The sequence below is a fragment of the Onthophagus taurus genome, unplaced genomic scaffold (genome assembly GCF_036711975.1).
Source record: "Onthophagus taurus isolate NC unplaced genomic scaffold, IU_Otau_3.0 ScKx7SY_14, whole genome shotgun sequence".
NCBI classification, from domain to species: domain Eukaryota; kingdom Metazoa; phylum Arthropoda; class Insecta; order Coleoptera; family Scarabaeidae; genus Onthophagus; species Onthophagus taurus.
In genome coordinates this window covers 2115515-2128348 of record NW_027248939.1, presented here as the reverse complement: position 1 = coordinate 2128348, position 12834 = coordinate 2115515, and the positions used below count along the sequence as shown (strand labels likewise).

At 35.8% G+C, this 12834-nt stretch overlaps 1 long non-coding RNA gene across 2 annotated transcripts; it reads right to left on the bottom strand.

Moving 5' to 3' along the window:
- Positions 1-5438: 5438 nt before the first annotated feature.
- Positions 5439-7183, bottom strand: LOC139432315 (uncharacterized). Of its 2 annotated transcripts, none has more exons than XR_011642148.1 (4): positions 6597-7183; positions 6394-6516; positions 5533-6340; positions 5439-5484 (listed from the first exon to the last, which is right to left on the bottom strand). It is a non-coding gene; the product is annotated as an uncharacterized lncRNA (long non-coding RNA). The 2 variants fall into 2 exon arrangements; XR_011642149.1 differs by having other exon boundaries at positions 5446-5472.
- Positions 7184-12834: the final 5651 nt, after the last annotated feature.

Genomic DNA, 12834 nt, shown 5'->3' with positions numbered 1-12834 from the left:
CAACAGAATTATCGGAACCAAAAGTGATAGAAAGTTGAAACATGTCTCAGAACGGCGTATAACGTCATAATATCACGTTTTGGGCACATTTTGTTTTTTATCTCCAACATGCTCAAAGATGTCATTTGGCGCCTGAATATCACAAATATGGTCAAAAGAATTATCGGAACCAAAAGTGATAGAAAGTTCAAACATGTCTCAGAACGGCGTATAACGTCATAATATCACGTTTTGGGCACATTTTGTTTTCTATCTCCAACATGCTCAAAGATGTCATTTGGCGTCTGAATAACACAAATACGGTCAACAGAATTATCGGAACCAAAAGTGATAGAAAGTTCAAACATATCTCAGAACGGCGTATAACGTCATAATATATCGTTTTGGGCACATTTTGTTTTTTATCTCCAACATGCTCCAACATGTCATTTGGCGCCTGAATATCACAAATATGGTCAACAGAATTATCGGAACCAAAAGTGATAGAAAGTTCAAACATGTCTCAGAACGGCGTATAACGTCATAATATCACGTTTTTTGCACATTTTGTTTTTTATCTCCAACATGCTCAAAGATGTCATTTGGCGTCTGAATATCACAAATATGGTCAACAGAATTATCGGAACCAAAAGTGATAGAAAGTTCAAACATGTCTCAGAACGGCGTATAACGTCATGATATAACGTTTTGGGCACATTTTGTTTTTTACCTCCAACATGCTCCAACATGTCATTTGGCGCCTGAATATCACAAATATGGTCAACAGAATTATCGGAACCAAAAGTGATAGAAAGTTCAAACATGTCTCAGAACGGCGTATAGCGTCATAATATCACGTTTTGGGCACATTTTGTTTTTTATCTCCAACATGCTCAAAGATGTCATTTGGCGTTTGAATATCACAAATATGGTCAACAGAATTATCGGAACCAAAAGTGATAGAAAGTTCAAACATGTCCCAGAACGGTGTATAACGTCATAATATCACGTTTTGGGCACATTTTGTTTTTTATCTCCAACATGCTCAAAGATGTCATTTGGCGTCTGAATATCACAAATATGGTCAACAGAATTATCGGAACCAAAAGTGATAGAAAGTTCAAACATGTCTCAGAACGGCGTATAACGTCATAATATCACGTTTTGGGCACATTTTGTTTTTTATCTCCAACATGCTCCAACATGTCATTTGGCGCCTGAATATCACAAATATGGTCAACAGAATTATCGGAACCAAAAGTGATAGAAAGTTCAAACATGTCTCAGAACGGCGTATAACGTCATAATATCACGTTTTGGGCACATTTTGTTTTTTATCTCCAACATGCTCCAACATGTCATTTGGCGCCTGAATATCACAAATATGGTCAACAGAATTATCGGAACCAAAAGTGATAGAAAGTTCAAACATGTCTCAGAACGGCGTATAACGTCATAATATAACGTTTTGGGCACATTTTGTTTTTTATCTCCAACATGCTCCAACATGTCATTTATCGCCTGAATATCACAAATATGGTCAACAGAATTATCGGAACCAAAAGTGATAGAAAGTTGAAACATGTCTCAGAACGGCGTATAACGTCATAATATCACGTTTTGGGCACATTTTGTTTTCTATCTCCAACATGCTCAAAGATGTCATTTGGCGTCTGAATAACACAAATACGGTCAACAGAATTATCGGAACCAAAAGTGATAGAAAGTTCAAACATATCTCAGAACGGCGTATAACGTCATAATATATCGTTTTGGGCACATTTTGTTTTTTATCTCCAACATGCTCAAAGATGTCATTTGGCGTCTGAATATCAAAAATATGGTCAACAGAATTATCGGAACCAAAAGTGATAGAAAGTTCAAACATGTCTCAGAACGGCGTATAACGTCATAATATAACGTTTTGGGCACATTTTGTTTTTTATCTCCAACATGCTCAAAGATGTCATTTGGCGTCTGAATATCACAAATATGGTCAACAGAATTATCGGAACCAAAAGTGATAGAAAGTTCAAACATGTCTCAGAACGGCGTATAACGTCATAATATCACGTTTTGGGCACATTTTGTTTTTTATCTCCAACATGCTCAAAGATGTCATTTGGCGTCTGAATATCACAAATATGGTCAACAGAATTATCGGAACCAAAAGTGATAGAAAGTTCAAACATGTCTCAGAACGGCGTATAACGTCATGATATAACGTTTTGGGCACATTTTGTTTTTTATCTCCAACATGCTCCAACATGTCATTTGGCGCCTGAATATCACAAATATGGTCAACAGAATTATCGGAACCAAAAGTGATAGAAAGTTCAAACATGTCTCAGAACGGCGTATAACGTCATAATATAACGTTTTGGGCACATTTTGTTTTTTATCTCCAACATGCTCCAACATGTCATTTGGCGCCTGAATATCACAAATATGGTCAACAGAATTATCGGAACCAAAAGTGATAGAAAGTTCAAACATGTCTCAGAACGGCGTATAACGTCATAACATCACGTTTTGGGCACATTTTGTTTTTTATCTCCAACATGCTCAAAGATGTCATTTGGCGTCTGAATATCACAAATATGGTCAACAGAATTATCGAAACCAAAAGTGATAGAAAGTTCAAACATGTCTCAGAACGGCGTATAACGTCATAATATCACGTTTTGGGCACATTTTGTTTTTTATCTCCAACATGATCCAACATGTCATTTGGCGCCTGAATATCACAAATATGGTCAACAGAATTATCGAAACCAAAAGTGATAGAAAGTTCAAACATGTCTCAGAACGGCGTATAACGTCATAATATCACGTTTTGGGCACATTTTGTTTTTTATCTCCAACATGCTCAAAGATGTCATTTGGCGTCTGAATATCACAAATATGGTCAACAGAATTATCGGAACCAAAAGTGATAGAAAGTTCAAACATGTGCCAGAACGGCGTATAACGTCATAATATCACGTTTTGGGCACATTTTGTTTTTTATCTCCAACATGCTCAAAGATGTCATTTGGCGTCCGAATATCACAAATATGGTCAACAGAATTATCGGAACCAAAAGTGATAGAAAGTTCAAACATGTCTCAGAACGGCGTATAACGTCGTAATATCACGTTTTGGGCACATTTTGTTTTTTATCTCCAACATGCTCCAACATGTCATTTGGCGCCTGAATATCACAAATATGGTCAACAGAATTATCGGAACCAAAAGTGATAGAAAGTTCAAACATGTCTCAGAATGGCGTATAACGTCATAATATCACGTTTTGGACACATTTTGTTTTTTATCTCCAACATGCTCAAAGATGTCATTTGGCGTCTGAATATCACAAATATGATCAACAGAATTATCGGAACCAAAAGTGATAGAAAGTTCAAACATGTCTCAGAACGGCGTATAACGTCATAATATCACGTTTTGGGCACATTTTGTTTTTTATCTCCAACATGCTCCAACATGTCACTTGGCGCCTGAATATCACAAATATGGTCAACAGAATTATTGGAACCAAAAGTGATAGAAAGTTCAAACATGTCTCAGAACGGCGTATAACGTCATAATATAACGTTTTGGGCACATTTTGTTTTTTATCTCCAACATGCTCCAACATGTCATTTGGCGCCTGAATATCACAAATATGGTCAACAGAATTATCGGAACCAAAAGTGATAGAAAGTTCAAACATGTCTCAGAACGGCGTATAACGTCATAATATCACGTTTTGGGCACATTTTGTTTTTTATCTCCAACATGCTCCAACATGTCCTTTGGCGCCTGAATATCACAAATATGGTCAACAGAATTATCGGAACCAAAAGTGATAGAAAGTTCAAACATGTCTCAGAACGGCGTATAACGTCATAATATAACGTTTTGGGCACATTTTGTTTTTTATCTCCAACATGCTCAAAGATGTCATTTGGCGTCTGAATATCACAAATATGGTCAACAGAATTATCGGAACCAAAAGTGATAGAAAGTTCAAACATGTCTCAGAACGGCGTATAACGTCATAATATAACGTTTTGGGCACATTTTGTTTTTTATCTCCAACATGCTCCAACATGTCATTTGGCGCCTGAGTATCACAAATATGGTCAACAGTATTATCGGAACCAAAAGTGATAGAAAGTTCAAACATGTCTCAGAACGGCGTATAACGTCATAAGATAACGTTTTGGGCACATTTTGTTTTTTATCTCCAACATGCTCAAAGATGTCATTTGGCGTCTGAATATCACAAATATGGTCAACAGAATTATCGGAACCAGAAGTGATAGAAAGTTCAAACATGTCTCAGAACGGCGTATAACGTCATAATATAACGTTTTGGACACATTTTGTTTTTTATCTCCAACATGCTCAAAGATGTCATTTGGCGTCTGAATATCACAAATATGGTCAACAGAATTATCGGAGCCAGAAGTGATAGAAAGTTCAAACATGTCTCAGAACGGCGTATAACGTCATAATATAACGTTTTGGACACATTTTGTTTTTTGTCTCCAACATGCTCAAAGATGTCATTTGGCGTCTGAATATCACAAATATGGTCAACAGAAGTATCGGAACCAAAAGTGATAGAAAGTTCAAACATGTCTTAGAACGGCGTATAACGTCATAATATAACGTTTTGGACACATTTTGTTTTTTATCTCCAACATGCTAAAAGATGTCATTTGGCGTCTGAATATCACAAATATGGTCAACAGAATTATCGGAACCAAAAGTGATAGAAAGTTCAAACATGTCTCAGAACGGCGTATAACTTCATAATATAACGTTTTGGGCACATTTTGTTTTTTATCTCCAACATGCTCAAAGATGTCCTTTGGCGTCTGAATATCAAAAATATGGTCAACAGAATTATCGGAACCAAAAGTGATAGAAAGTTCAAACATGTCTCAGAACGGCGTATAACGTCATAATATCACGTTTTGGACACATTTTGTTTTTTATCTCCAACATGCTCAAAGATGTCATTTGGCGTCTGAATATCACAAATATGGTCAACAGAATTATCGGAACCAAAAGTGATAGAAAGTTCAAACATGTCTCAGAACGGCGTATAACGTCATAATATCACGTTTTGGGCACATTTTGTTTTTTATCTCCAACATGCTCATAGATGTCATTTGGCGTCTGAATATCACAAATATGGTCAACAGAATTATCGGAACCAAAAGTGATAGAAAGTTCAAACATGTCTCAGAACGGCGTATAACGTCATAATATAACGTTTTGAGCACATTTTGTTTTTTATCTCCAACATGCTCAAAGATGTCATTTGGCGTCTGAATATCAAAAATATGGTCAACAGAAGTATCGGAACCAAAAGTGATAGAAAGTTCAAACATGTCTCAGAACGGCGTATAACGTCATAATATAACGTTTTGGACACATTTTGTTTTTTATCTCCAACATGCTCAAAGATTGTAACGGTTCCGTTCGAGGTTATTGAATTTCCTTGTGATTTGTCTGTAATTGTTAGAAGTCGGGGAATTATATACCATTTTGTTTATTTACCTTGTTATAATTTTTGTTTTTTTGTTACAGCAAGCCGAACTTGGAAACACTTGAAAATCCTTTCCTTTTCATCACTTTTCTTAAATCCTTTCCTTTCGCTCATTTTAAACGCCTTTTTCTTTTTCATTACCTTCATTACAATCACACAATAGATCTTAACCTTAAAACTTTTCTTTTTCTCTTCTTCGTTACTATCATGAATTTTGTTTACATTTTTAAGTTCGGACTGTCAATAATAGAGGGAGGGAGTGATTTTGAATTCTTGGCACCGCGCGATTTTATAACGAGTTTTTTGGTTAAAATCTTGGGAAATGAATACCCGTGCGCGATTTTACTCTTCCTCTTTTGAAACCAGCCTTTGTAGTGTTTGGATGGTTAACAAGAATTTTAAGTCGACATTTTGGTATAATTCTGTGTAGAATTTTGGATCGATTTATATCCGTATTTATCGGGATCTGAGTTAATTAATCCTTTAATTTTTCGTTTGGAAATTATTCAACGATTACGGTTTCACCGGATTTATTGCACATTTTTACAAAGACTATTCATTTTGCTGGTTAAAACCTCATACCACCTTGAGGTAGGTTTTTCTTTTTACATTTTCTCTAATTTTGGCTTAATACTAACTTAAACCTAAATTCATTTAAACTCCTTTCACACTACATAAAAACATCCATCCCTACATTCTTGCCTAATTATCTATTTACATTTTTCTTTCTTTTTTTACACGCTAGGTTTTTTTTTTTCTGAGAGCCTTATTCCTTATATAAGTTCTTGGGAAATCTCCCATCCCGGAAACAAGTACTACCTGGAATAAAGAAGTAAATTAGAAGCTACATAACCCAAGTTTCCTGTACTTACCATCGAACAAGTGTTTCCAAAGGAGGTTTGCTGGATTTTGTTGCTGTATCTACGTATAATTGTTGTCATCGTGAAGTCATCATCCTTCGTTCAAAAGAGTTTGGAATAAAGGTCAGAATTTTCCTTTTTATACAAAAAGAATATCAGTGTGGCTAGATACTTTTGTATTTTTTTTATAAAGTAAGATTTTCTTTTGTACTTACCATTTAATTTTTTTGTTAACTTCACTGGTTCATTTTGTTCATTTCACTTTAAACCAGTTCCTTATTATTATTATCTCATTTTAATTGTCAATTAATTTTTCTTGTAAAGTTATCGGATTTATTAGGGGTGTTATTAATTTCGGTATTGATTTCGATTTTGTTTTCTTTTCCGTTCGCCTGATCGAGCGCTCGGGTCAATCGGGGACGTGTCGCGATCATTATTTAGATTTGTTTTAATTTTGTTTTATTCAGCTCATTATTATTTTCTTTCTCTTTTACCCCCCTAATTATTCGGGATTTTTTTTTGAACAATCTCCGTTATTTTATTTACTACTTATATACTTTATATTTTGTTTTACCATATTTTTTTTTCCTTAATAAATTTGTTTTTATATGGTATATGATTTCGCGATTTCTTTGTGTTTTGTTATATGTTGGTGTTGTCGAACCTTTTCCCTTCCAGCCCTCTTCGCAGTTAGAGCGATCTGTAACTGAAACTGCGTGGCGCCTTATAAATTCAAACCCACCCCATCTTCACTGGGAAGCCGAGGTGTTGCAGATCTGTATTTTTTTAAAAGGGGTTCGATTGTGTTGTTGCCGTTTTGTTGAAAAGCCGCCACAAGATGTCATTTGGCGTCTGAATATCACAAATATGGTCAACAGAATTATCGGAACCAGAAGTGATAGAAAGTTCAAACATGTCTCAGAACGGCGTATAACGTCATAATATAACGTTTTGGACACATTTTGTTTTTTATCTCCAACATGCTCAAAGATGTCATTTGGCGTCTGAATATCACAAATATGGTCAACAGAATTATCGGAACCAAAAGTGATAGAAAGTTCAAACATGTCTCAGAACGGCGTATAAAGTCATAATATAACGTTTTGGACACATTTTGTTTTTTATCTCCAACATGCTCAAAGATGTCATTTGGCGTCTGAATATCACAAATATGGTCAACAGAATTATCGGAACCAAAAGTGATAGAAAGTTCAAACATGTCTCAGAACGGCGTATAACTTCATAATATAACGTTTTGGGCACATTTTGTTTTTTATCTCCAACATGCTCAAAGATGTCCTTTGGCGTCTGAATATCAAAAATATGGTCAACAGAATTATCGGAACCAAAAGTGATAGAAAGTTCAAACATGTCTCAGAACGGCGTATAACGTCATAATATCACGTTTTGGACACATTTTGTTTTTTATCTCCAACATGCTCAAAGATGTCATTTGGCGTCTGAATATCACAAATATGGTCAACAGAATTATCGGAACCAAAAGTGATAGAAAGTTCAAACATGTCTCAGAACGGCGTATAACGTCATAATATCACGTTTTGGGCACATTTTGTTTTTTATCTCCAACATGCTCATAGATGTCATTTGGCGTCTGAATATCACAAATATGGTCAACAGAATTATCGGAACCAAAAGTGATAGAAAGTTCAAACATGTCTCAGAACGGCGTATAACGTCATAATATAACGTTTTGGGCACATTTTGTTTTTTATCTCCAACATGCTCAAAGATGTCATTTGGCGTCTGAATAACACAAATACGGTCAACAGAATTATCGGAACCAAAAGTGATACAAAGTTCAAACATGTCTCAGAACGGCGTATAACGTCATAATATAACGTTTTGGGCACATTTTGTTTTTTATCTCCAACATGCTCCAACATGTCATTTGGCGCCTGAATATCACAAATATGGTCAACAGAATTATCGGAACCAAAAGTGATAGAAAGTTCAAACATGTCTCAGAACGGCGTATAACGTCATAATATCACGTTTTTGACACATTTTGTTTTTTATCTCCAACATGCTCAAAGATGTCATTTGGCGTCTGAATATCACAAATATGGTCAACAGAATTATCGGAACCAAAAGTGATAGAAAGTTCAAACATGTCTCAGAACGGCGTATAACTTCATAATATAACGTTTTGGGCACATTTTGTTTTTTATCTCCAACATGCTCAAAGATGTCCTTTGGCGTCTGAATATCAAAAATATGGTCAACAGAATTATCGGAACCAAAAGTGATAGAAAGTTCAAACATGTCTCAGAACGGCGTATAACGTCATAATATCACGTTTTGGACACATTTTGTTTTTTATCTCCAACATGCTCAAAGATGTCATTTGGCGTCTGAATATCACAAATATGGTCAACAGAATTATCGGAACCAAAAGTGATAGAAAGTTCAAACATGTCTCAGAACGGCGTATAACGTCATAATATCACGTTTTGGGCACATTTTGTTTTTTATCTCCAACATGCTCATAGATGTCATTTGGCGTCTGAATATCACAAATATGGTCAACAGAATTATCGGAACCAAAAGTGATAGAAAGTTCAAACATGTCTCAGAACGGCGTATAACGTCATAATATAACGTTTTGGGCACATTTTGTTTTTTATCTCCAACATGCTCAAAGATGTCATTTGGCGTCTGAATAACACAAATACGGTCAACAGAATTATCGGAACCAAAAGTGATACAAAGTTCAAACATGTCTCAGAACGGCGTATAACGTCATAATATAACGTTTTGGGCACATTTTGTTTTTTATCTCCAACATGCTCCAACATGTCATTTGGCGCCTGAATATCACAAATATGGTCAACAGAATTATCGGAACCAAAAGTGATAGAAAGTTCAAACATGTCTCAGAACGGCGTATAACGTCATAATATCACGTTTTGGACACATTTTGTTTTTTATCTCCAACATGCTCAAAGATGTCATTTGGCGTCTGAATATCACAAATATGGTCAACAGAATTATCGGAACCAAAAGTGATAGAAAGTTCAAACAGGTCTCAGAACGGCGTATAACGTCATAATATCACGTTTTGGGCACATTTTGTTTTTTATCTCCAACATGCTCCAACATGTCATTTGGCGCCTGAATATCACAAATATGGTCAACAGAATTATCGGAACAAAAGGTGATAGAAATTTCAAACATGTCTCAGAACGGCGTATAACGTCATAATATCACGTTTTGGGCACATTTTGTTTTTTATCTCCAACATGCTCCAACATGTCATTTGGCGCCTGAATATCACAAATATGGTCAACAGAATTATCGGAACCAAAAGTGATAGAAAGTTCAAACATGTCTCAGAACGGCGTATAACGTCATAATATCACGTTTTGGGCACATTTTGTTTTTTATCTCCAACATGCTCCAACATGTCATTTGGCGCCTGAATATCACAAATATGGTCAACAGAATTATCGGAACCAAAAGTGATAGAAAGTTCAAACATGTCTCAGAACGGCGTATAACGTCATAATATTACGTTTTGGGCACATTTTGTTTTTTATCTCCAACATGCTCCAACATGTCATTTGGCGTCTGAATATCACAAATATGGTCAACAGAATTATCGGAACCAAAAGTGATAGAAAGTTCAAACATGTCTCAGAACGGCGTATAACGTCATAATATCACGTTTTGGACACATTTTGTTTTTTATCTCCAACATGCTCAAAGATGTCATTTGGCGTCTGAATATCACAAATATGGTCAACAGAATTATCGGAACCAAAAGTGATAGAAAGTTCAAACATGTCTCAGAACGGCGTATAACGTCATAATATCACGTTTTGGGCACATTTTGTTTTTTATCTCCAACATGCTCCAACATGTCATTTGGCGCCTGAATATCACAAATATGGTCAACAGAATTATCGGAACCAAAAGTGATAGAAAGTTCAAACATGTCTCAGAACGGCGTATAACGTCATAATATCACGTTTTGGGCACATTTTGTTTTTTATCTCCAACATGCTCCAACATGTCATTTGGCGCCTGAATATCACAAATATGGTCAACAGAATTATCGGAACCAAAAGTGATAGAAAGTTCAAACATGTGTCAGAACGGCGTATAACGTCATAATATCACGTTTTGGGCACATTTTGTTTTTTATCTCCAACATGCTCAAAGATGTCATTTGGCGTCTGAATATCACAAATATGGTCAACAGAATTATCGGAACCAAAAGTGATAGAAAGTTCAAACATGTCTCAGAACGGCGTATAACGTCATAATATCACGTTTTGGGCACATTTTGTTTTTTATCTCCAACATGCTCCAACATGTCATTTGGCGCCTGAATATCACAAATATGGTCAACAGAATTATCGGAACCAAAAGTGATAGAAAGTTCAAACATGTCTCAGAACGGCGTATAACGTCATAATATCACGTTTTGGGCACATTTTGTTTTTTATCTCCAACATGCTCCAACATGTCATTTGGCGCCTGAATATCACAAATATGGTCAACAGAATTATCGGAACCAAAAGTGATAGAAAGTTCAAACATGTCTCAGAACGGCGTATAACGTCATAATATCACGTTTTGGGCACATTTTGTTTTTTATCTCCAACATGCTCAAAGATGTCATTTGGCGTCTGAATATCACAAATATGGTCAACAGAATTATCGGAACCAAAAGTGATAGAAAGTTCAAACATTTCTCGGAACGGCGTATAACGTCATAATATCACGTTTTGGGCACATTTTGTTTTTTATCTCCAACATGCTCCAACATGTCATTTGGCGCCTGAATATCACAAATATGGTCAACAGAATTATCGGAACCAAAAGTGATAGAAAGTTCAAACATGTCTCAGAACGGCGTATAACGTCATAATATAACGTTTTGGGCACATTTTGTTTTTTATCTCCAACATGCTCAAAGATGTCATTTGGCGTCTGAATATCACAAATATGGTCAACAGAATTATCGGAAGCAAAAGTGATAGAAAGTTCAAACATGTCTCAGAACGGCGTATAACGTCATAATATCACGTTTTGGGCACATTTTGTTTTTTATCTCCAACATGCTCCAACATGTCATTTGGCGCCTGAATATCACAAATATGGTCAACAGAATTATCGGAACCAAAAGTGATAGAAAGTTCAAACATGTCTCAGAACGGCGTATAACGTCGTAATATCACGTTTTGGGCACATTTTGTTTTTTATCTCCAACATGCTCAAAGATGTTATTTGGCGTCTGAATATCACAAATATGGTCAACAGAATTATCGGAACCAAAAGTGATAGAAAGTACAAACATGTCTCAGAACGGCGTATAACGTCATAATATCACGTTTTGGGCACATTTTGTTTTTTATCTCCAACATGCTCCAACATGTCATTTGGCGCCTGAATATCACAAATATGGTCAACAGAATTATCGGAACCAAAAGTGATAGAAAGTTCAAACATGTCTCAGAACGGCGTATAACGTCATAATATAACGTTTTGGGCACATTTTGTTTTTTATCTCCAACACGCTCAAAGATGTCATTTGGCGTCTGAATAACACAAATACGGTCAACAGAATTATCGGAACCAAAAGTGATAGAAAGTTCAAACATGTCTCAGAACGGCGTATAACGTCATAATATAACGTTTTGGGCACATTTTGTTTTTTATCTCCAACACGCTCAAAGATGTCATTTGGCGTCTGAATAACACAAATACGGTCAACAGAATTATCGGAACCAAAAGTGATAGAAATTTCAAATATGTCTCAGAACGGCGTATAACGTCATAATATCACGTTTTGGGAACATTTCGTTTTTTATCTCCAACATGCTCCAACATGTCATTTGGCGCCTGAATATCACAAATATGGTCAACAGAATTATCGGAACCAAAAGTGATAGAAAGTTCAAACATGTCTCAGAACGGCGTATAACGTCATAATATAACGTTTTGGGCACATTTTGTTATTTATCTCCAACATGCTCAAAGATGTCATTTGGCGTCTGAATATCACAAATATGGTCAACAGAATTATCGGAACCAAAAGTGATAGAAAGTTCAAACATGTCTCAGAACGGCGTATAACGTCATAATATAACGTTTTGGGCACATTTTGTTTTTTATCTCCAACACGCTCAAAGATGTCATTTGGCGTCTGAATAACACAAATACGGTCAACAGAATTATCGGAACCAAAAGTGATAGAAATTTCAAATATGTCTCAGAACGGCGTATAACGTCATAATATCACGTTTTGGGAACATTTCGTTTTTTATCTCCAACATGCTCCAACATGTCATTTGGCGCCTGAATATCACAAATATGGTCAACAGAATTATCGGAACCAAAAGTGATAGAAAGTTCAAACATGTCTCAGAACGGCGTATAACGTCATAATATAACGTTTTGGGCACATTTTGTTATTTATCTCCAACA